Raw genomic sequence first — 26,231 nt, 5'->3', positions numbered from 1 at the left:
CAGAGCTTTTGCATTTTTCAGCTTGAAATTGTGCAATATAATAATAATAATAAATTTTATTTGTGGGTGCCTTTCAAAAGTCTCAAGGACACCTTACAGAATTTAACAAGAGTAAAAAAACATATAATCGGAGTAAAATAAATAATAAAGACATCACCAGTACACAAATTAAAGACAGAATTCGATCCAAACACAAAAAAAATCAAAAACAGTGTGAAGAGAGAGCAGCGGCAGCTAAACCGCGCCAGCGTCCACTCACCCTTCCGACAGCCATCTTGGACACAAACTAAAATAATCACTTACACACAAAAATCATCCCCCCACATTGGATACCACTGTGGGGGAAGGCACAATGTCCAGTCCCCATCCCCAGTTCTCCTAAAGTCAGACCTATTGAGGCCTCCACAGTTGCCTCTATGGAGGCCCGATGTTCCTGGCCGTTCTCGCCAGGTGCTGTTGCCCCGGCGTCGGGAGAGTCCTCTCAGCGGCTGGGCCACCTGGAACGGCCGCTTCCTTACCGGAGACCGCGGCTTCCGAAGCCGACAAGGCCGCGCCGGTTTGGAGCTCCCAGGCTCCCGATGTTGAAGTCGGCGCCGCCCGCTCCACAGACCCACAGCCCTGGAGGTGTTGAACTCGGCGGTCACAGCTCACCGGAGTTCCAGCGCGTCGATCCAGCGCGGCGACCCAGCCAAGGCATCGCCCGCTCCGCTCCGCGATAACACTCCAGCACTGTGCCGCCACCGAAGCCGAGGTCCCCACCAGGAAACGGCTCTCCATGCCCGCTGGTAGGCCACGAGGACGGGTCGACGGGGCAGCCCGGAGAAAAAAGCTGCCTCACCGACCAGGTAGGGACCTAGAAATATAGTTACCCCCTTCCCCCCACATTAAAAAGTCTATTTCTCCCACAAACAAAACACAGGACTCACTAGAACTACAAAAAAAAGTGAATTAAACGGATGGCTGCTGGTTAGCAGCCGTTCCCCAAGATGGCTCCTCCTCCGATGGTGCATACTGTAGCAAGTCTTTTAACTTACACTTGAATGCAATACATATGCTTTAAATTGGATTAGCTATGAATAAGGTTAGACTAAATTACATTCCTAATTACATTCCACAGTAGAGGCCAGGCTCTGATCAACGTGCAGCACGTGAATGATTTAAGTATATTCATGTATGGAAATCAGATTATTATCAAACACTTGGCCCATGATGACCAACCTGGGTCTCACTGCACACCTGGCACTACTCCTGACCCCGACTCCAGTTGCATACCTTCAGTTTCCATCTGATTACACTGCTTGAGGATGTTCATCTATGTGTTCAATTAATAAAATAACGAGATTGGGGAATATCTGCTCAACCTGGGGGGGGGGGGGGGTTAGAAATAGTCAGTGAGGTAAACAAACATAATAGTTTGATAATAGTGCTATCTTCCCAATATTTAACTGAAGGAAATAATGGGTTATCGGGGTTGTATGTTGTGACAGACAGCCTGACACCTTGCATATAATTTAAATATTACACTTATCCCATCCCCCTGGATATTCCGGATAAAAAAATTAAGTTTTTGTCAACTAATTACAAATCAATAACATTAGCCAACTCCGAAACATGAAGCTCTGAGCATCGGGATCCAGACATCACGGACAACTGGCCTCAGTTCCCCGCTCACATCTGGCAGTGTTCTCCGTCTGAACCAGGGTCCGCGGAGCGTTTTTGAAAGTGGCGGGGCTGCATGATCACTGATCACTGGGTTTTTGGGTACCCAGTGAGGGAGTGGAGCAATCGAGTGGGGAGAGGGTATGGAAGGGGGGTGTCCCCCCTCCCAGGCTAGGGAATTTTTGAAATTTGATGTATTAAAATCATGTTTTAGTGCATTGTAGAAGTATGATTTCAATGTTTATTGTATGAAGTATGTTTAAGAGGTAACCTTTTCCACACAAAGGGTGGTGGGTGTATGGAACAAGTTGCCAGAGGAAGTATTTGAGGCAGGGACCATCCCAACATTTAAGAAACAGTTAGACTGATACATGGAGAGGACAGGTTTGGAGGTATGGACCAAAAGCAGGTAGTGTAGCTGGGACATGTTGGCGGGTGTGGGCAAGTTGCGCCGAAGGGCCTGTTTTCACACTGTATCACTCTCTGACTACATTATACCTCCACCATGCATGAATGCTTCAAAATCATGTGATCGAGTTTTATTGCCATATATTCAAGCATAGAAACAGAAAATAGGTGCAGGAATAGGCCATTCGGCCCTTCAAGCCAGCACTGCCTTCAATATAATCAGGGCTGTTCATCTAAAATCAGTACTTCTTTCCTGGTTTTTTCCCTTGATTTTGTTAGTCCCAAGAACTAAATGTAACTCTCTCTTGAAAACATCCAGTGAATTGGCCTGCACTGCCTTCTGTGGTAGAAAATTCCACAGATTCACAACCCACTGCGTGAAGAAAGTTTGTCCTCATCTCAGTCCTAACTGGCCTCCCTTTATTCTTAAACTGTGACCCCTGGTTCTGAACTCCCCCAACATCGGGAACATTTTTCCTGCAGTTACAGTAAGTGAAAATCTAGCAGGCAAGCAGGATGCTTTCTCCAATCACTCCCATTTGAAGTCCACTGTCTTCCACCGTTTCTACCCAGTGCTTGGTACTTATTTCCAGCAGCCAATGGTTGTCTCCCTGGATGCACCGAGCTGCAGCCTGATCCATACCGGTCACCTGGGCGAATTTGGCACAGAGACTCTCACGGCAGCGGCGCAACACATCCTCGGGACTCTTGCACTGAGGCTGCTCCATGGCCAGAGCAGCAATGAGCAATGCCAGCCCGGCTAACACTTGCCAGCCCCGCTCCCCGTCCACAACTGTCCCCGCCGCTGCTTCTGCTTCCAACACCCGAGGCCCATGCAGTTGATATGAGTTTTGACATTTTTGTTGATCACAGAATTTCTCACGACAGAGCGTGAGAATTTTGTGATCAGCGTGAAAATTTGACGAAATGCGTGATTCTCATGCTCAATGCACGAGTTGGCAACCCTGTCCCTCTATCCCCCTCTCCCAGTCTCCCCCTTTCTCTCTCCCCCCTCACTCTCACTCTCCCCCCTCCCCCTTTCTGCTCTACCTCTCTCCCCCCTCCTCCTCCTCTCTCTCCCCATTCTCTCCCCCCGGTCTCCCTGTCCCCCCCCCCTCTCATGCTCCCCCTCCCTTTGAGAGTCTCTGTGCCGAATCTCACGGTAGCGGCGAAATGCTTCCGACGTCTCCGACAGCCCGGGACTCTTGCACTGAGGCTGTTCCATGGTTGAAGCTGCAGCGAGTGACTCGCCAGCCCCGCAAACACTCGCTCGCCCGGCAAACACTCGCCAGCCCCGGCTCCCCGCATCTGTTTCCGTCGCTGCTTCAGCTCCGGCTCTCCAACACCCGCAGCCCATGCAGTTTATACGAGTTTTGACATTTTCGTTGATCACAGAATTTCTCACGACAGAGCGTGATAAATTTGTGATCAGCGTGAGAGCTTGTCCAAATGAGTGATTCTCACGCTCAAAGCGTTAGAGTTGGGAGCCCTGTAAATATGCAGAAATCAACACCCCGCTTCCATCACTTTGGACGGCTTGCTACAATAAATATTAGAACATGATGAATTTCAATGATAACTTAGCTAAAGGAGAACTACAAATTTTACTTCGGAGTCACGTGAGTGATTCCGTGAAGACCCCAGCTCCAGTGCGCATGCGGCATTATCGCACAGCGTGCAGAACGCGGCAGCCAGCGGGAGTCGGGCTAGCTCCCGCATCCAGGGACGAGAGGTAAGTACTTACCTTAATCGGGCCTTGTGATTTTTGCTCCAGGGGGAGCAAAGTGAGGCATGGTGAGCGGGCCCCGTTTCGACTCCAGCGTGGGGCCGACAGTGACGGGGAAAAGGTGCCACCCGGACCGCTAACGCTGCGGACCGCTGCTAGGAGCTGCGCTAATGCCGGTCCGCTGAACAGCTGTTCCGTACAGCCGCGGACCGGCGGGGAAATTTTAAAAAACCCGACCGGCAGCCCTGCAGACTCCTGACCAGGAGAATCACCGCCCGGGAACCGCCACAACGCCGCCTGGAAAACGGCAGGCAGCCTCTACTTACAGGTAAGGGGAAATCTTACCAATTTACAGGTTCTACAGGAGCCATCTTCCTCCAAACTGGAACAGGTTGGAGAAGGCAAAATAAGTATGTCTGTCTCCCCAAGCCAGAGGAGGTCATGAAGTTCACCTCCAGGAGAAGGACTGCCTGCCCAACTCCACACGAGGGTCCTTATCTGGGAGGCAGCCACCGGTAGCGGTGGAGCTATTTCAATGCTCCCGCTCACTCGACACCGAGCCGCTCCCTGTGCCGCCGGTGTAAAGGGGCACTGGCTGAATGCCAAGGGAGCTGACTCCTACCCCAGTGCTATTGCACTAGCCATCTCCCTTGTCGAGGGATTGATGCAACAGCGGAGTGGAGTGCTTTGCCTCCTCCCATTTAGCGCATCCTTTATGCTCCTTTTTTAAGGGCTAAGGAGGCCAGGGCTGGGCTGGCTTAAGCGCTGGGCAGGCGGACGAGAACAGCAGTATGCCAGGGGAGCAGGATCAGGAAGAGCCACTGGGTGTCGTGGGCCACTACATGGCTCCTCCACGCGACCATCTTCCCAACAAAAGCCCTGCAGGAGCAGGCCTTTCCAGAGGCAAATCCGCAGGCAGCTGGGTCTCGTAGACTCACAGACAAGCAGCGAATTCTACAGAAGGTCAAGATGTTACCACCTTTGCTCGCCTTTGGTGCTGACGCCTAAGATGTTCCCATATTTGGGATACTCGACTGAACGATGGTGCATATAGACCTGCCCGCACCCCGAATATATGGGGCTATGCAAACCGCTGCTGCGGGGAAGAGGGAGCAGGCTATGGGACGAGCAGGACATCACATCCAACACCCAGCTGGCAGCACCCCTCGGCATCCACCAGCAATATCAAACAAGGACTGGTGAAAGCCTGGTGACCGCTGCAGATCCCCCATAGTTCTTTTTAGACGGGGCCCAGAGCGGAGCCGTGGGAAGATGCGCCGCCCCACCGACAGCACCAGCATACCAGCAAACTACGCCTTCATGAAAAACAACAAGCATGGAGGTAGGTAGTCTGGTTCCTCCCAGTTTACACTAAAACAAGGGTGTTCTACTAAACTGCATGGGGAGTGGGCTAAGCATGGGATGCTGTCACAAATAACCAAAATATACTCAACAGCATTAGAGGATAAAAACGAATTCAAATTGGGCATTTTACTGCCAGTTCAGCAATGCGCCCAAAGGGCTGTTTCTCCCTCTAAGAAAAGAGAAGTGAGAAGGCAAGCTGAACTAAACAGGCACATTACTAAACGGATTGGAATTTGTATCGAATATATTCACCAAAACTATAAAAGATGATGAATGTAGCATCATCATTGATCTAATATCACTAAATAAATCTGTTGAGTATATCCACTTTAAGATGGAGGTGGAGTTTTGTCACTGCCAGACATCTGATCTCCCTAGGATACCTATGGGGAGCATTGATATGGGAGATGCTAACTATCTTATACCATACACTAGGATCATTATAGATACCTAAATATATTTACCTGGATCATGGATATCCCGGTTAGGGCAACCATGGGAGCATATAGCATTTCATATGGTCTAAACCTCAGCCCTAAACTATTATAAATGGCCATGAAAATATTAAGAAAACAAGCATAATCATGGCACATATTGGATGATATCCTCATATTAGGGGAAACAAAGGAATTAGCTGTGGAGCAGTTCTAGCTACGAAACAGCTCCCTAAAGCTGAGGTTCATCCCACGCCCAGATAAACCAGAATTGAAGCGTTACTACCAAGGATTATCTGGGCTTCAATAATAATTCCGTCCATATGACTGTTACTTTGCCAAGATACTTGGGTCACTATAATCAAATCATGAATGTACCCACTGAAGCTATATCACAATTAAGGTGGTGGGCAGACATATATTTGGCATAGTTTTCAGCCCTATTATCATCACCAATCCCAACTTGGTTATTTTAAAAACCAATGCCAGTACTTTAGGCTGGGGAGCAACTAAACTCCATATCCAGCACAGGTAACAGATGGACCAAGTCACAAACATCGTTACTACACATACCGGGCATCAACTTCTTGGGATTGGTGATCGCCTATTGGGCTAAAAAAGCATATGCATTTCAAATGCAGCACGTACATATGTGGTTACGGATTGATAATACTATGGTGGTGGCTTATATCAACCATATGGGGAGCATAATAATCATTATTGTGCAACAAATTGGTCAAACAAATCTGGCAATGGTGTGTCAAAAGACATTTTAACTATCAGCTGCCTATGTCCTAGGAAGCTAGAACACAGTGGGAGACACCATGTCACGGGGTAAAATTTATGATTACATTGAATAGATGTCATAACCCAAAATATCTGCTAAATTTATTAAGCAGTTTGAAAGCCAGATATCAATTTGGTTGCACAAGACGGAATCACCAGTAACCCATGTATGTGACTTAGGAACCAGATTAGAGGCAGCAGCGATAGATGCCTATACGCTGGAAGGGGGAATTTCTGCTTTGCCTTCCTCCCTTCTGCCTCATCAGTCGGGCACTTCGCAATACAGATGGGATCTGTCTCCGAGATATTGAACGTGCCCGACCGGCCTACAGCCATGGTTCCCAGTTCATCACGACACGGTGGGCGAGTCACCTATGGATTTCCCTAGTGGACCATGGTTGCTGACTCAACCCAGTATCAGGCATAAGCCACCCATGCCAGGGAAACATCAAACTCCTGGGTGCAGGTTTTGAATAGACCTTACCAGGGACTGGGATTATCCAAAGGAACCATTACCACCATGTCGGCATCCCTGCGAACAGTCACTAAAAGCTAACATGGGTAAAATACTGCCACGACGCAGGGACAACGAACTATTCAACCACTGACGTATTGGAGTTCCTGGAACATCTACACCATGACTAAAAGGTGAGTTACAGTGCCGTAAATACAGCATGGAGCGCCTTATCTGCTTATCTAAAACCGCATGTCAGCAGAGCATGGGATCCCATCCACTGAAGGTAAACTTATGAAGGGCAACTATAATATAAGCCCCAAACACCCAGGTATATACCCATGTATGGGATATTGGTGTGATATTGACATACCTCAGAGAATGGCACCAGCCAGATCCCTCAGCTTGCTTAATCTATGTTTTAAAAAAAGGCTCATGCTTATGGCTCTCGTACACGCTCAAAGAGTCCGGTCACTCCATAAACTAGACTGGATACATGGTGATTACCCCAGACGCATCAAGTTCATATTTAGGTCTGGTAAAATCTAACTCGCAGGTATATGGATTCGGCACGAACTAGCAGGGTCGAGATCGCCTGTGTTTTGTTTTTCCGTGCTGTAGTCGTTATATATGGCTATATGGACCAGGAACGCCCGATTCACTGGTGGGATTCCGGGCCTACCCACCAGAGTCCAGGTTGAGTGTGGTGACCCATCTACTACTATATATAGACACAACCCACTATCTTAGAGGGAGAGGAAAGCCTATGGGTCAACCACAGTAACCCAAAACGGGGTACGAGCCAAACCACTCCAAGGTGGCTCAAACAGGTACTGAAAGCTGCCGGAATAGATAATAATACATTTAATCCCATTCCACTAGGGCAGCATTGGTATCAGCGGCTGAACGAATGGACATCCCGGTTGACCACATTTTCAATTCAGCAGAATGGTCAAGGGAACCGCGTTCAGAACATTTTTTATTATAAACCGTTGATAAACCTGATTTAATTGCAGGAGAATATTACAAACTGCAATATTAATTTAAGCTCAGAGGAGCTCTGTTATGTTGTTATTGTTAACAAATACCTTTCTGTTTCTTTTGAAAGCAGATCCACTGGTTGATTACGATAACACTTCCTCCCTCATAAACTTCGGCAGTGAGTGAAATAAAAACTGTTACACGGTTTGAAATCACAGACCTTTGAAGTCTTCACGGAATCACTCACGTGACTCCGAAGTAAAATAGTAAGATTAAACGAGTACTTACCAGTACGAAGTTTGATCTGTATTTTATGAGGAGTTACGGTGAGGGATTAAGTGCCCGCCGCTCCCACCCTCATTATACAGATCGAACTAGTAAACTGATGTCTCGTGATCTTTACTATCTTACTTCAAATATTGTGTCTATTCTGTGATTTCACACCGCTGCTTCGAAGTATGCCGCATGCGCACTGGAGCTGGGGTCTTCACTTAATCCCTCACCGTAACTCCTCATAAAATACAGATCAAACTTCGTACTGGTAAGTACTCGTTTAATCTTACTATTAAACAGCTTGGTTACGCAGGAAAAATGTATTAATGGTTTGCACACAAAATGTTTGCTGGGGACCATCAATCTACAAAACATTGCTTTGACCGCACTTGGAGTATTGCGTACTGTTCTGGTCGTCACACTACAGGAAATAAATGGTGCCAGAGGGAATGCAGAAGAAATTTACCAAGATATTTTCTAAAATGGAGGGTTCTCGTTTTAAGGAGAAACTGGATGAGTGATGCATTTTCCGGCTGGAATGTGTCTGCTCATAGGGGGGGGAGGGGGGGGGGGGGGGGGGGGGGGGGGGGGTGGGGGGGGGAGAAGAGGTACAGAGTAAAAAGAGGGTGACCTTTATCGAGGTTAATAAAATTACAAGGAGCTTGGGTGGGATAGGTAGTCAGAATCTTTTCAGGGTAGGGGACGGTAGACACAGGTTTATGAGAGGGGAGAAATTTAAAGGAGATCTGAGGGGAAATATTTTCCACTCAAAGAGCAATGATTAAATGGGAACAGGCTGCCAAAGGAGAAGATGCAGGCAGATACAAGTTAGACAACTTAAAAAGGCATATGTACAGGTACCTGCATAAGAAAGGCGTTGAGGGACATAGGCCTAATGGAGGCAACTGGAAATAGCAACGGTGGGCACTATGGTCATCATAGAGGAAGTGGTCCAAAAGGGTCCAGTTCTGTGCCACACAATTCTACGACTCAATTGCTATAATTTCAAACGATGCACGTTGGCATTCTCTAATAAGATTGTGCAATGTTTATTCCATTAACTTCAAATGATAATTAAGTACTCACCTTTAATCTTAACTTTTTATTGCACTATAATACAAAGTTTCAATTCAAGGTTGTTCATTCCAAACACATGACATCTTTTGAGGTTCAATAGTTTCAATAGTTATAGTTTTGTATCTTTTACAATCATAAATAAATGGCCAGTGATGATCTATAGCACAGAACCAGGCAAACTGGTACATGATGGCATTTGTGTTTCAAAGAAACTTGCACCAAATACCTTTGGCAACGAAAGAGTGTGTCTGGAATGTTAACCTATGGAAATAGATGTGCAAATTAAAAAGTTATAGATTCCACCTGAATGCTATTTGACCGTTTGAATGCTTTCAGCATTTTCTGTCTGTTTTATATTTCTCATATATCCACTTTTTTGATTTAAATACAAATCATGGTTAGTTGTAATGTTCCTCAAAGCAAACATTGGTTGCATTTATCAGAACATACAACTGGTTTGCTTCCTGAAAAGTTCCACACACACACACACACAATATAATAATTATAAACCATTTAAATTGTTTTAATCAGTTCTAACTGACACAGGAATAGAATTGTGCGAGTTTCAATTTAATTCTAAAATTCCATTGTGAGTTTTGTGAACTTTGGGAAACTATTATGAAAGGCAGATACACTCAAACAAAACATTAATTTTCCTAGAATATCCAATTTAATAATTGTTTTATGAAGACAATATGTAAAAACTGTTTGTGTTACCAGCACTTAAGGTTTTGTTTCCCCCTCTTTTTCTTGTCAAGCAAATTATTAATTAAAACATCCAAATGTTTCATGTACAATTTTATTTGAATTTTGTTGAAGTGGGTCTGATTTTAACCTTTTTGTTTTCTGAAGAAAATAAACAACATCAGGATCTTAAAATTGCATTCTCATTCATGCAGTATAAAACTGAAATATAGAAATATGGGAGCAAGCCATTTGATTATTCAAGCCAGCTCCACCATTCGATATGATCATCGTTAATCCATACCTTACCAGTACATTAAAAGACACAAAGTGCTGCAGTAACTCAGTGGGTCAGGCAGCATCAATGGAGAACATGAATAGGTGATTTTGTGATGACCCTTCATCAGGTTCCTGCTTACCAGTATATTACCTTGCTCTCTCCCCACAACCCTCGATTTAGGATTCAACAACCAGCACGAATTGTTGAAATGCTTGCCACAATGAAAATTTTAACCGGAATACCAAGAAATACAAATATAGTCCAATAAAGTAAAATCCGTTTACTTTTATGAAAACAATTAGAATTCAGCAATGCAAACAATAAAACGTTTTGCTGACACAACGTAAACATTTTCTGATTTTGTTGCTCCCAAGACATGAAACAGTAACTCATTCACAAACTTCCATAACTTCCGTAGTATCATAATTACTGTACAAATAATTCTCCAACTTTGTTGTTTTCCTTGACTACACTTTCTCCAAAACATCCCATTAAAAATGACTTAAACTCCGCAGGAGCATGAGGACTTGCATGTTTATTATTGAGCGCTTCAAATGCAGGACCCATTGGGATATTTGGAGCAGTCCTAATATAGAAAAATGCCAATTCCCTTGAATTTTATGACACTTTATTTAGAGATTATTCGATTTTTAATCTTATAGAAAGTAGATTTGCTCATAATCAAATTCTCTTCCAGATTATTTGAAGACACTTTGTCCATCTTAAAACAAGCTTTTCCAACAGTCTCTAACTAATCATAGTATTTTTTTTCAAACCCTTCAGGTTACAATTAGATTCTTTCTTCCAATCACCCTTCCCAAATTTCAAAGACCTTTCAAAAAGCCTTCTACAGAGAAACTCTCTCCTTTCCAGAGTTTTTCTTGGTAACATGCCCAATTACAACTCTCACCCAACGGCATTGCTTAATTCCAGAAGTAGTACTTATGTTGTGCACTCAAAAAAAGGCCCATGGGTTGAAATTCCAGCATAACCAATTACAAGATTAAAACCTGTTGTCAACATTGAGGACTTACAGAGTAATACAACAGCAACACAAGCTGCAGTGAGAGAAGCATAAACAGCAACTTTACATGGGACTTTTAATATAGACACAGATTAACAGTGCTTGTAAGTAAAAAGCAGGAAGACAAAGTAAGGCCAATTCAGCATCGAGGTTAACAATGAATGGAGGATAAAAAACAAGCACGTATGCAATCCTTTTCTCTGGAACACTTGAGATTGAGGGGACACCTGGTATGATGAAATCAACTTTATGAATTTATGAGAGGCCATTATTGAGTGGACAGTAAGAATCATTTTCCCCAGGGTGGAAATGTCAAATCCTTGTGGGCAAACCTTAATGGTGAGGGGGGTAAAGTTAAGGGAAGTGTCGGGCAAGTTTTTGTTTTACACGGAGGGTGGTGGGTGCCTGGAACACACTGCCAGGGGTAGTGGTGAATGCAGATAGGATGGTGGTGTTTAAGAAGCTTTTTTAGATAGGCACATGGATATGCAGGGAATGAGATGTTATGGATCCCATACAGCAGAGCTGCCAACTCTCAGGCATTGAGCATGAGACTCACACATTGAGCATGAGACGCACGCATTTCGCCAAATTCTCACGCCATCATGCTGATCACACAATTACTCATGCTTTGTCATGAAAAATTCTGTGATCAACGAGAATTTCAAAACTAATATTAACTGCTTATGTGCGTGTCTGTTGACAAGACAGCAGCACTCTTATTCTCATTTGATAGAACCGTCACACATCTCCAAACCATGTTCCCATGCAAATTTACATTGAAAGACACGGACCGGGCAGTGAATGAGTGTCACCCAGCACAACAAGGCCATCTCTCTAATATAGATTGGGTGAATCAAATTGGCAGGGGTGCTGAGGAAGAGGATTTTTTGGAATGTATGCGGGATAGTTTTCTAAACCAACATGTAGAGGAACCAACGAGCGAGCAGGCTATTCTAGACTGGGTATTGAGCAATGAGGAAGGGTTAGTTAGCAGTCTTGTTGTGTGTGGCCCCTTGGGCAAGAGTGATCATAATATGGTTGAGTTCTTCATTAGGACGGAGAGTGACATAATTAATTCAGAAACAAGGGTTCTGAACTTAAAGAAAGATAACTTTGAGGGTATGAGACGTGAATTAGCCAAGATAGACTGGCAATTGATTCTTAAAGGGTTGACAGTGGATATGCAATGGAAGGCATTTAAAGACTGCATGGTAGAACTACAACAATTGTTCATCCCAGTTTGGCAAAAGAATAAATTAGGGAAGGTAGTGCATCCGTGGATAACAAGGGAAATCAAGGATAGTATCAAAACAAAAGATGTAGTGTACAAATTAGCCAGAAAAAGCAGCCCACCAGAGGACTGGGAGAAATTCAGAGTCCAGCAGAGGAGGACAAAGGGCTTAATTAGGAAAGGGAAAATAGATTATGAAAGAAAACTGGCAGGGAACATAAAAACTGACTGCAAAAGTTTTTATAGATATGTGAAGAGAAAAAGATTAGTTAAAACAAATGTATGTCCCTTGCAGTCAGAAACAGGTGAATTGATCATGGGGAACAAGAACATGGCAGACCAATTGAATAACTACTTTGGTTCCGTCTTCACTAAGGAAGACATAAATTATCTGCCGGAATAACAGGGGACCGGTGGTCAAATGAGATGGAGGAACTGAGTGAAATCCAGGTTAGCCGGGAAGTGGTGTTAGGTAAATTGAATGGATTAAAGGCCGATAAATCCCCAGGGACAGATAGACTGCATCCCAGAGTACTTAAGGAAGTAGCCCCAGAAATAGTGGATGCATGTGATAATTTTTAAAAACTCTTTAGATTCTGGAGTAGTTCCTGAGGATTGGAGGGTAGCTAATGTAACCCCACTTTTTAAAAAGGGAGGGAGAGAGAAAACGGGGAATTACAGGCCAGTTAGTCTAACATCGGTAGTGGGGAAACTTCTAGTGTCAGTTATTAAAGATGGGATAGCAGCACATTTGGAAAGTGGTGAAATCATTAGACAAAGTCAGCATGGATTTATGAAAGGTAAATCATGTCTAACGAATCTGATAGAATTTTTCGAGGATGTAACTAGTAGAGTGGATAAGGGAGAACCAGTGGATGTGTTATATTAGGCTTTCAACAAGGTGCCACATAAGAGATTAGTATACAAACTTAAAGCACACGGTATTGGGGGTTCAGTATTGATGTGGATAGAGAACTGGCTGGCAGACAGGAAGCAAAGAGTAGGAGTAAACTGGTCCTTTTCAGAATGGCAGGCGGTGACTTGTGGGGTACCGCAAGGCTCAGTGCTGGGACCCCAGCTATTTACAATATATATATTAATGGACGAGGGAATTGAAATCAACATCTCCAAGTTTGCGGATGACACGAAGCTGGGGGGCAGTATTAGCTGTGAGGAGATGCTAGGAGGCTGCAAGATGACTTGGATAGGCTGGGTGAGTGGGCAAATGCATGGCAGATGCAGTATAATGTGGATAAATGTGAGGTTATCCACTTTGGTGGCAAAAACAGGAAAGTAGACTATTATCTGAATGGTGGTCGATTAGGAAAAAGGGAGATGCAACGAGACCTGGGTGTCATGGTACACCTGTCATTGAAAGGACGAAGGACACTTCGACGAACATCTGGAAAGGAAAGAAACCCTGAGCCCTTCGAGGTGGCTGAACTGGAGAAGGTCCTGCATGGCCTGAAATGTGGAAAGGCAGCAGGTTATGATAACATCTCTCCAGAGTTCATGAAACACCTGGGCCCCCGAGCTCTAACCTGGCTGACCCAACCTTACACTAGGGCCATGCAGACTAACTCCATCCCAAAGATATGGCGGACAGCAAAAGTCATTGCTATACCAAAACCTGGCAAAGACGAAAAACTACCAGCAAGCTACCGCCCAATCTCTCTACTCTGCGTCCCACTCAAAATCTTAGAACGCCTTATACTACAACGTATATCTCCAGGAGTAGAAGAGATCCTTAGTGTGGATCAGGCAGGTTTCCGCAAGGACCGCAGCACAGGAGAACAAGTTCTGGCCCTAACCACCTGCATTGAAAACGGCTTCGAGAACAAACTGAAGACCGGGGCAGTGTTCCTTGATCTCACCGCAGCCTATGACACTGTGTGGCACAAAGGCCTCCTCCTAAAACTCACCAAAGCACTCCCTGCCTGGGCATCAGAAACCATCAAATCTCTGCTCTCCAATCGCAGGTTCAGAGTTCACCTTGGTCAGAACAAGAGTGCATGGAGAACGCAGAAGAATGGGCTCCCGCAAGGGTCAGTCATAGCCCCAACCCTGTTCAACCTTTACACAAATGACCTACCCACCACCAAATCCCGCAAATTCATCTATGCAGATTACATCTGTTTGGCCTTCCAAGCACCAGATATTGGTACATTGGAACAGGTGCTCAATGAAGACCTTGCTAAACTGGACAAGTACTGCAAAACCTGGCGCCTAAAACCAAGCCCAGAAAAAACGGTCTCCAGTGTGCTTGTGGAGAGCAGCAAACAATGCAACACATCATTGAAACATGCCCTCAACAAAGACTCAAAGGAGGACTTGTCACCCTTCATACAGCAAATCAAGAGGCAACTGCTTGGCTAAAGGACTGCATTCGCTAAATAAATAAAGTCATTGAAAGTAGGCATGGAGGTGCAGTAGGCAGTGAAGAAAGCAAATGGTATGTTAGCATTCATAGCAAAAGGATTTGAGTATAGGAGCAGGGGGGTTCTACTGCAGTTGTACAGGGTCTTGGTGAGACCACACCTGGAGTATTGCGAACAGATTTGGTCTCCTAATCTGAGGAAAGACATTCTTGCCATAGAGCGAGTACAGAGAAGGTTCACCAGACTGATTCCTGGGATGTCAGGACTTTCATATGAAGAAAGACTGGATAGACTCGGCTTGTACTCGCTAGAATTTAGAAGATTGAGGGGGGATCTTATAGAAACTTGGACAGGCTAGATGCAGGAAGATTGTTCACGATGTTGGGGAAGTCCAGAACAAGGGGTCACAGTTTAAGGCTAAGGGTGAAATCTTTTAGGACCGAGATGTGAAAAACATTTTTCACACAGAGTGTGGTGAATCTCTGGAATTCTCTGCCACAGAAGGTAGTTGAGGCCAGTTCATTGGCTATATTTAAGAGGGAGTTAGATGTTGTCCTTGTGGCTAAAGGTATCAGGGGGTATGAAGAGAAGGCAGGTACAGGATACTGAGTTGGATGATCAGCCATGATCATATTGAATGGCGGTGCAGGCTCGAAGGGCCGAATGGCCTACTCCGCACCTATGGACAAGGCTGTGGGTCGATGCCTCCTGGAGGACAACCAGTGGCTCCTGGAAGTAGGTACCAGGGGGAGGGAGAGGAGGAGGGGGGAGAGGGGGGAGGGAGAGGAGGGGGAGAGGGGGGAAAGAGGAGGGGAGAGGAGAGAGAGGGGGGAGAGAGAGGAGGGGGAGAGAGGAGGGGGAGAGAGAGGAGGGGGAGAGAGAGGAGGGGGAGAGAGAGGGGGGGGGAGATTGGGAGAAAGAGAGGTGGAAGAGAGAGGGGGAGGCGGGAGAGAGGGGGAGAGCGAGAGGGGAGAGAGAGGGGGGAGAGAGAGGAGGGGGGAGACATTTGTGAGAAGAGAAAGAGAGTGACATTTGTGAGAAGAGAAAGTGTGAATATTTCAGGTTGAGTACTCTTCGTCAGAAACCTGAAACATTAAATTCTGTTTCTCTTCTCACTTTCTTGCTGAATATTTCCAACATTTACTGTTTACATTTCAGATTTCCAACATGCTTTTCTTTTGTTTTCACTTACTCGAGAATAATTTGCAGGTCCACAGGGAAAGAGCTGGGGATGACGAATGATGGGATTGTTCCATCAGGAAATAAAACAGATTTGATAAGCTGAATGGCTGGCTGCCTTCAGTGAAATAACAATTCCATGATTCAAATAATAATACTACAAACCATTGCATACCTAGTTTGTCAATACTGTTAATCGTCTACAACACTCCAAAACCACATCACTTATCAAAGAACACAGCATAATGGATTTACAATGTTATGGTTAAATATTTTTTAAAATTCCTTCTAAGGTGATCAAAGTCATTCTCTGAGAGTAGGTTGTTTAGCTCCTCAGAGCAGTTTGCTACACCCGAGGGGCTTGCGAGCAAGGGCATTTCAAAGAGGCTTGTTAAAAATTGAACCACATTGCTGAGAATCTGGAGTAACATATAGGCCAGACATGCTAAAAATGGCAAATTTCATTCCCCAAACAACAATATACAACCTGAGGTTCTGTAATCATTTAGAGTTGATACAGTTATCAATACCAAATGCAAGCTATTTTCTTCCAAGATTAATAAACTAATTGCAAGTTTCAGTGATGGTGATTGCATTTGTACTGTTGCCAGATTATCATTGTGCCAGTGGTGTTAACCAGCAATTAGAAACTGATGACCACAAAGATATGTAATTGTTGTAAATACACAAAGGGGTGTCCAATTTCCAAAATAGTTGATTTTGTAACACTCTTAACTGTTGCATAACAATCACATAATTAAAGGAAATTAGTGTTACTCTTGCAGCAACACCCAGATCCCGGAAACCATAATGCTCCCAACACAATCTTATTTTTAGATGGACACAAAATGCTGGAAGTTCTTCAGACTGAAGAACGTCCACATTCCATCTTTCTAGAGATGCTGCCTGTCCCGCTGAGTTACTCCAGCAGTTTGTGTCTATCTTCAGTTAAACCAGCATCTGCAGTTCTTTCCTGCACAATCTTATTTTAAGTATGTGCAGTACTGGGGGGCATATTCAATTACAGTGTTATGTCGGGTCTTATTTTCATCAATACTGACAAAAACAATAGTCAAAGTGTTATTTATAATTACAAACATATAATACAAGTAATCCACCTCTAAGCATTTGCAATGCTCTGCATAAAAGGCATAGTCCAGGACTGCTACAGCCAATAGGCCCATTCAAATTATATGGAAAGTGAGGAGCAAATATATATCCAGTGATACGGTAAAAGTGCAGCAATATGGCGTAAAAGTAGAGTAATTGAATAATTTATGGGCCAATACACCTTTTGCATTGTTCTTTGATTTGCTAATTGCCTGGTACGAACAACTGAACCTACAGTGCTTGCAAAATTATTCATACCCTTTGAACTTTTCCACATTTTGTCACGTTACAACCACAAATACTTTTGCACGCCACACTTTTCAGTTTTTTATTTGTAAAAAAAATTTGAAAACCATGTATCATTTTCCTTCCACTTCACAATTATGCGCCATTTTGTGTTGGTTATCACATAAAATCCCAATAAAATACATTTACATTTGTGGTTGTAACGTGACAAAATGTGGAAAAGTTCAAGGGGTATGAATACTTTTGCAAGCCACCGTATATCCATCACTTGGTCCAGCGTCTCTCAACCTGGGTTCCCCGAAACGTTGCCAATTCCTTCTCTCCATAGATGCTGCCTCACCGCTGAGTTTCTCCAGCATTTTGTGTCTACCTGTGAAGGTCTTCAATAAACCGACTTTAATAAGCCAGACGACTTCCAGGAGGCCGCAAAGAAACCGTGTGGGCCCTCCCCCACCCTCCTGGCTGCAGGATGCTCCCCGCGTGAAGCCATCGCTGTCCCCGCCCCCCGGCAACAGAACGCACCTGCCATTGCGTTGGGGGAACAGGTGATTGATGGAATATTGCATAGGGGCATGGGTGACGTTGGGGGACCAGGCCTCCCATGTGGCTGGGACACAACGGGTCCCACTTCACCTAGTAAATTACTAAAACTCTCATCTTGTTGTCAACCTCTCATTTCTGAGGTTCCCACCTGTTTTAAGAAGGCATCAATAATATCAGTGCCCAAGAAGAGTAAGGTGACGTGCCTCAATGACTATCGACCAATGGCACTAACGTCTGTGGTGATGAAGTGCTTTGAGAGGTTGGTTATGGTGCATATCAACTTCTACCTCGACAAGAACCTTGACCAACTACAGTTCGCATACCGCCACAACAGGTCAACGGTAGATGCAATTTCACTGGCTCTCCACTCCGCACTGGACCACATGGACAATAAAAACACCTACGTCAGGCTCTTGTTTATAGACTACAGCTCGGCGTTTAATACCATCATCCCTTCCAAGCTGGTTACCAAGCTCACGGAACTGGGTCTCTGCGCATCCCTCTGCAATTGGATCCTCGACTGCCTCATCCACAGACCACAGTCTGTTCGAATTGGAGGAATCACTTCATCCTCAGTAACAATTATTACGGGATCACCTCGAGGCTGCGTGCTCATCCCACTGCTTTACTCACTCTATACCCTTGACTGCGTAGGTGTTCATAGATGATGGTGTTCATAGTGCGAACACCATCATCAAGTTCGCCGATGACACCACTGTGGTTGGACGAATCACAGATGGGGACGAGTCACATTTCCGGAAGTGGCGGCGCTGTTAACAGCTGCGGCTCGCCTGCAGTCCGTCTGTCTTTACTTTTTTGTTGTTGTTTTTTTTGTCTTGTTTTGGCTAAGTTTTAGTTTGTTGGGTTGTGTTATGGGGGTGGGGTGGGGGAACATGTTTTCTTGTCTCTTCCTTCTGGGGAATGTGACTTTTTCTTGTCGTATCCCCCTTCTCTGCCTCCGTCTGCGCTGAGGCCTAATGGCGGAGCTGCGGTCTCCGACCTGCGACCGACCTCGAGGCTCCGGAGGCAGAGCCAGCCAGGACTTACCAAACCTGGCTGACTTCGACTCGCTGATGCGGCGTTCCAGCTTTCGGCAGCGGCCCGGAGCTGAGACTGCGGGACTCAGAGCTGATGCAGCGGCCTGGGGCTGGGGCTGCAGGACTCGGAGCTGATGCAGCGGGACTTGGAGCTGAGGCAGCAGCCCGGAGCTGTTGCAATGAGGAAATATTATACAAATAGAACCACTTGGATAGTGACTTTTATATAAGCTAGGTAATTTGCAAAAGAAAAGCTTAAAGTTTTCCTGAACCGAAATAAAGTGCAAACAGACACATACACACAGGCAAAGATGACTCAAAACATGGAGGCCTGAACCAGAACCTGCTTAGCTTAGGTTATTGTTTGGAGCAATTATAGCACTGGGCAGTGTTTACTAATTTTTGTAGTCTTTTCCTCTCCAGGGCGCTCAAATTGCCGAACCAAGCCACGATGCAACCAGTCAGTATGCTCTCGACTGTTCACCTGTAGAAGTTAGAGAGAGTCTTCCTTGACAATCCGACTCTCCGTAATCTTCTCAGGAAGTAGAGGCGTTGATGAGCTTTTTTGATAATTGCGTTAGTGTTCTCGGACCAGGAAAGATCTTCAGAGATGTGCACGCCTAGGAATTTGAAGTTCTAGACCCTTTCAACCATCGACCCGTTGATATAAATGGGGCTGTGGGTCCCCCTCATACTCCTTCCAAAGTCCACAATCAGTTCCATGGTTTTGCTGGTGTTGAGGGCCAGGTTATTGCGCTGGCACCATATGGACAGTTGCTCGATCGCTCTTCTGTATTCTGACTCATCCCCATCAGTGATACGCCCCACAATAGTGGTGTCGTCAGCGAACTTGATGATGGAGTTCGCACTGTGGTTCGCTACGCAGTCATGGGTATAGAGTGAGTACAGCAGGGGGCTGAGCACGCAGCCTTGAGATGCTCCCGTGCTGATTGTTATCGAAGCTGACACATTTCCACCAATACGAACAGACTGCGGTCTGTGGATAAGGAAGTCGAGGATCCAGTTGCAAAGGGATGCGCAGAGACCCAATTTTGCGAGTTTGGTAACCGGTTTGGAGGGGATGATTGTGTTAAATGCCGAGCTGTAATCAATGAATAACAGCCTGACATATGAGTTTTTGTTGTCCAAGTGGTCCAGTGCGGAGTGGAGGGCCAGCGAGATCGCATCCACCGTTGATCTGTTGTGGCGGTACGAGAACTGCAATGGGCCCAGGTTTTTGTCTAGGTAGGAGTTGATTTGCTCCTTGATCAACCTCTCAAAGCACTTCATCACCACCGGCGTTAGTGCCACTGGTCGATAGTCATTGAGGCACGTCACCTTACTCTTCTTGGGCACCGGTATAATTGATGCCCTTTTAAAGCAGGTGGGGACCTCAGAAGTGAGAGGTTGAAAATGTCCGTAAAAACTCCCGCCAGTTGGTCCGCACAGGTTTTTAGAACACGACCGGGTATACCATCAGGACCAGGTGCTTTTCGGGGGTTCATCCTTCTGAAGGATTTCGTGACGTCGGCCTCTGTGACCGAGACTGAAATGCCATCACAGCGAATGGGGGATCGGGAAGGCACATCAGTATTCTCCCTGTCAAAGCGTGTGTAAAACGCATTGAGCTTGTCAGGGAGTGATGTTACACCGACATTCGAGCTGCCTCCTGGTTTTGCCTTGTAGGAGGTGATTGCATTCAGGCCCTGCCACAGCTGCCGAACATCTGTCTCGTCCTCCAGTTTGGAGCAGAAGTCTCTTTTGGTCTTTTTGATGGCCTTACCAAGGTCGTATCTGGTCTTCATGTCCGCTCTTTAATTGCTGCCTGTAGGCAGGAAGAAGCAGCACCGCGGCGGTATGGTCGGACTTACCGAAGTGAGGGCGAGGGATAGAACGATAGGCATTATTAATGGCGGCGTAGCAGTGGGCGAGGGTGTTAGGTCCTCTGGTGCAGCAGGAGACATGTTGGTGGAAGTTGGGGAGTGAATAATTTCCCTGAGAAGAGAAAGGAGACCCGATCCAAGGATAGGCATGTCTAAAACTAGAGGAATAGATTTAAAGCGACAGTGAGAAAGAGGATGAGAGGGGCAACCATTTCCACAGAGAGGGTAAGAGTATGTGGAAAGAGCTGCCAGAGCAAGTGGTCGAGGGTGGTACAATAACAACATTTAAAATACATTTAGACAGATAGACGAATAGAAACGGTTTAGAGTGATATGGGTCAAACACAGGTAAATGGGACTTGATTGACATGGACAAGTTGGGCAGAAGGGCCTTTTTCCATGCTGTTTAACTCTATGATTAAGGCACACAATGTTATGAAGGACATGTGGTAGATAGTGAGAAACTTTTCTGCGTTTAATTTATCTGATTTTAACTGCTTGATTTCACCATTCCGAAAATTAAGACCTGAAAAATTGCCAAAGATTTAAAATAAAAACCAAAAATGTCAAAAACTGGTTATTAAGCATCGTGCGTTACTCTGGAATTACTTTGAAATAAAAGTCAATATTTTACCTTCACAATAGATCAATGTGCATTCATCTCTGCATAAAAAAAATTAAAGGGACCGATAGTAAGGAGCTACACTTCCTTTGCCTCAGAAAATAACGTTGCATGCAGATGAAACATGTCTGGTGTTCCTCAGTGTAATTTATTTAACACGACAACTGAGATTCCAAGCAGATTTATAGAGGCAAAAATAGCACCTGCAATTTTTCAAATTACACAAAGAAAATATTCCTAGCAGCCAGGAGCAAAGACCTCAAGTGGCCTTAAGTGCACTGAACATAAATTAATGAATGAATTTGGTTGTCCAACTGCCAGTGTAGAAGATTTCAAAAGTGCCTTTTTTTCCCCGTTACAGGGAGAAAAAACTTAGGCCTTAAACCTCTTAGCAACAGTCACAATTGAAAAAGCATCACAGCACATCGGCCCCATTAATAAGGCTGTGCTGTCTGAGTACCAAGACAAAAATAACTTCACAAAGAACTGATATAAAACACTGTCTAAATGCTAATTTTACTCCAGTCAAAGTTTAAAGCTGAACAAGCAGATTCAATTCTGTGGATAGATTGCTGAACTACTAAATCTTTCAACAGCAAACATGGTTTAATAATATAATCCCAATTACTTGAACATTTTCAAAACTGACATCCTTTGTAATACTACCTTTGGCCTTGAGATGTCTTACTTCCACCCCATTTCTTGTTCGAGCACCCCAGCAAACACATGGTAGGTAGGAATAAGGTGGAGAAGGAGGATCCTCCCCGGCAACAATCATAGATAAAACTTGGAATGATTACAAAATAAATCAAGTTCCACTTTTAAAATGAAAATAGGCCTTGGTACATTTTTCTTCAGTTACATCCTGACAGTCAAACTACTCATATGCCAGCAAAACATGAATCATTATAACCTGGAGCATTTCAAACGTCACAGGTAGTGTACTTCCCAGTTGTAACACCGTCCGTATGTTTGACCAAATAGCAGAGACAGCACAAGCATTTGCATATCCGAAAGAGTCTGCCTCCGGACTATAAAGATATATAATTGGAGTTTAGCAAGTATTAGATTGCAGCAAGTGAGTAAGTTAAGATTTGATTGGTTCAAATCTAATACAAATGGAATTGCAATTCACAGGATCCTTGCCAAATACTACTAAATGAGGTGGGGCACCAGAGAGAGGAATGTTTAAGTGCTACTTTCCTTAACTCTTTCAGGACTTCAGCACCATAGAGAGAATGCAACGTATTATTGTTCAGTTATCTTCAATGCAATTCACATCATTTTCCATCGGAAAGTCATTATAATGACTTTGAACAGGACTGATAAGGCCCACAATCAATTCCAAAACATGGGCAGAATAAAAACAATGCTATACAATCATATACACATAAATATTTGAGGAAATATCCTTCAATACTTCTGGTATGTTCAGATTCCCAAACAGTCCATATCACATTTATGCTACTTCTGTTGAAACCAAACTCTAGAACTAAACTCAATTATTTAAACTAGCGGCTCAATTAAGCAGAACACAAAACACAGTACACTGATGCAGCTATCGAAGCAGTTCCCATTGGTGTCAGAGACCCAGGTTCAATCTTGGCCTTCATTGCTGTTCTCATGGAGTTTGCACATTTTCCCTATTACCACAAGGATTACCCAAAGCCATTCTAGTTTCATCCCACTTCACAAAGACATGCGGGTTGCTAAATTAATGGACCATTGTAAATTCCCCCCCCCCCGAATGTGTTGGAGCATGGTAGAATCTGGAGGGATTGAAGAGAATTATGTGAAGAAATGAAAATTGGGGGGGGGATTAACAACCATCAGTATAAATGGGTGGTTGGTCATTGGCTTAAACAGGGTGGCCACACAAACTCATTTTCATGCATTCTCCCTCAATGACTGGGAAATCCAAAGGAGCAAAAAGGAGACTTTGAAAGTATTTAGATTATTTGGAATTTGTGAAGATGACAGGGAACTCAAGGGATCAGTCAGCATCTCTGGAGAACATAGATACAGTGGCTTGCAAAAGTATTCATACCCCTTGAACTTTTCCACATTTTGTCACGTTACAACCACAAACGTAAATGTATTTTATTGGGATTTTATGTGATAGACCAACACAAAGTGGCGCATAATTGTGAAGTGGAAGGAAAATGATACATGGTTTTCAAATTTTTTTACAAATGAAAAACTGAAAAGTGTGGCGTGCAAAAGTATTCAGCCCCCTTTACTCTGATACCCCTAAATAAAATCCAGTGCAACCAATTGCCTTCAGAAGTCACCTAATTAGTAAATAGAGTCCACTTGTGTGTAATCTAATCTCAGTATAAATACAGCTGTTCTGTGAAGGCCTCAGAGGTTTGTTAGAGAACATTAGTGAACAAACAGCATCATGAAACCCAAGGAACACACCAGACAGGTCAGGGATAAAGTTGTGGAGAAGTTTAAAGCAGGGTTAGGTTATAAAAAAATATCCCAAGCTTTGAGCATCTCACGGAGCACTGTTCAATCCATCATCTGAAAATGGAAATAGTATGGCACAACTGCAAACATACCAGGACATGGCCGTCCACCTAAACTGACAGGCCGGGCAAGGAGAGCATTGATCAGAGAAGCAGCCAAGAGGCCCATGGTAACTCTGGAGGAGCTGCAGAGAACTACAGCTCAGGTGGGAGTATCTGTCCACAGGACAACTATTAGTCGTGCACTCCACAAATCATGCTTTATGGAAGAGTGGCAAGAAGAAAGCCATTGTTGAAAAAAAGCCTAAGAAGTCCCGTTTGCAGTTTGCCACAAGCCATGTGGGGGACACAGCAAACATGTGGAGGAAGGTGCTCTGGTCAGATGAGACCAAAATTGAAGTTTTTGGCCTAAATGCAAAACGCTATGTGTGGCGGAAAACTAACACTGTACATCACCCTGAACACACCATCTCCACTGTGAAACATGGTGGTGGCAGCATCATGCTGTGGGGATGCTTTACTTCAGCAGGGACAGGGAAGCTGGTCAGAGTTGATGGGAAGATGGATGGAGCCAAATACAGGGCAATCTTGGAAGAAAACCTGTTAGAGTCTGCAAAAGACTTGAGACTGGGGCGGAGGTTCACCTTCCAGCAGGACAACGACTCTAAACATACAGCCAGAGCTACATTGGCATGGTTTGGATCAAAGCATATTCATGTGTTAGAATGGCCCAGTCAAAGTCCAGACCTAAATCCAATTGAGAATCTCTGGCAAGACTTGAAAATTGCTGTTCACAGACGCTCTCCAGCAAACTGACTGAGCTTGAACTATTTTGCAAAGAAGAATGGGCAAAGATTTCAGTCTCTAGATGTGCAAAGCTGGTAGAGACATACCCCAAAAGACTTGCAGCTGTAATTGCAGCGAAAGGTGGTTCTACAAAGTATTGACTCAGGGAGGCTGAATACTTTTGCACGCCACACTTTTCAGTTTTTTATTTGTAAAAAAAGTTGAAAACCATGTATCATTTTCCTTCACTGTAGGTGACATAGAACAATACAGCATAGGAATGGGCCCATGGGCCAACAATCTTTGTGCTAAGCTGCTAATGTCATCTGCCTACATGATCCATATCTCTCTATTCCCAACACTTCTATCTGCCTAATAACCCCTTCAAAATCACTATCATATCTGCCTCCACTTCCACCCGTAGCAATGCCTTCCAGGCCCCCACCATACTCTGGGGAAAAAAACCTGCCCCACGCATCTCTATTAAATGTCCCCCCTCTCACCTTATACCAATGTCCTCAAGTGTTGGACATTTCCATCCCAGGAAAAAGGTTATAACCGTCTACCCTATCTACGCCTCCTATTTATATACATCTATCAAGTCTCCCCTCAACCTCTGACATTCCAGAGAAAACAATCCAAATCCATGAAGAAATAAAGTGGATGAGCTTGAGGCTCAGTTAGAAATTGGCCAGTATGATGTTGTGGGAATTACAGAGACATGGTTGCAAGAGGGCCAGGGTTAGGAACTGAATATTCAAGGGTATACGTCCTATCGAAAAAACAGACAGGTGGGCAGAGGGGGTGGGGTGAGGAATGAAATTCAGTCCCTTGCGAGGGGTGACATAGAATCAGGATATATATAGTCAGCATGGATAGAGTGATAAATTGTAAGGGTAAAAAAAACCCTAATGGGAGTTATCTACAGGCCCCCAAACAGTAGCCTGGATATAGGTTGCAAGTTGAATCAAGTTGAAATTGGCATGTCGTAAAGGTAATGCTATGGTTGTTATGGGAGATTTCAACATGCAGGTAGACTTGGAAAATCAGGTTGGTACTGGACCCCAAGAAAGGGAGTTCGTGGAGTGCCTCCGTGATGGATTCTTAGAGCAGCTTGTACTGGAGCCCGCCAAGGAGAAGGCAATTCTGGATTTACTGATGTGTAATGAACCAGATTTGATAAGGGAACTCGAGGTAAAGGAACAAATTAGGAGGTAGTGACCATAATAGGATACATTTTAATCTACAATTTTAGAGGGAGAAGGGTAAATCGGAGGTGTCAGTATTACAATTGAACAAATGGGACTATGGATCCATGAAGGAAGAGCTGGCCAAAGTTGACTGGAAAGATAGCCTAGCAGGGATGACAGTGGAACAACAATGGTAAGTATTTCTGGGAATAATACAGAAGTTGCAAGGTCAGTTCATTCCAAAGAGGAAGAAAAATTCCAAGGGGAGTAAGGGGCGACCGTGGCTGACAAGGGGAGTCAGGGACAGTATAAAAATAAAAGAGAAGAAGTCTAACATAGCAAAGATGAGCGGGAAGCCAGAGGATTGAGTAACTTTTAAAGCGCAACAGAAGATAACTAAA

General features: G+C 44.5%; 1 protein-coding gene across 1 annotated transcript in view; it reads right to left on the bottom strand.

Annotated features, from left to right (window-relative positions):
- Positions 1–26,231, bottom strand: part of LOC129696222 (focal adhesion kinase 1-like) — a 425,097-nt gene that overhangs the window by 233,229 nt on the left and 165,637 nt on the right.

This window comes from Leucoraja erinacea, chromosome 4, assembly GCF_028641065.1.
Source record: "Leucoraja erinacea ecotype New England chromosome 4, Leri_hhj_1, whole genome shotgun sequence".
In the NCBI taxonomy this organism is placed as follows: Eukaryota; Metazoa; Chordata; class Chondrichthyes; order Rajiformes; family Rajidae; genus Leucoraja; species Leucoraja erinaceus.
This window is presented reverse-complemented; position numbering and strand designations above follow the sequence as displayed.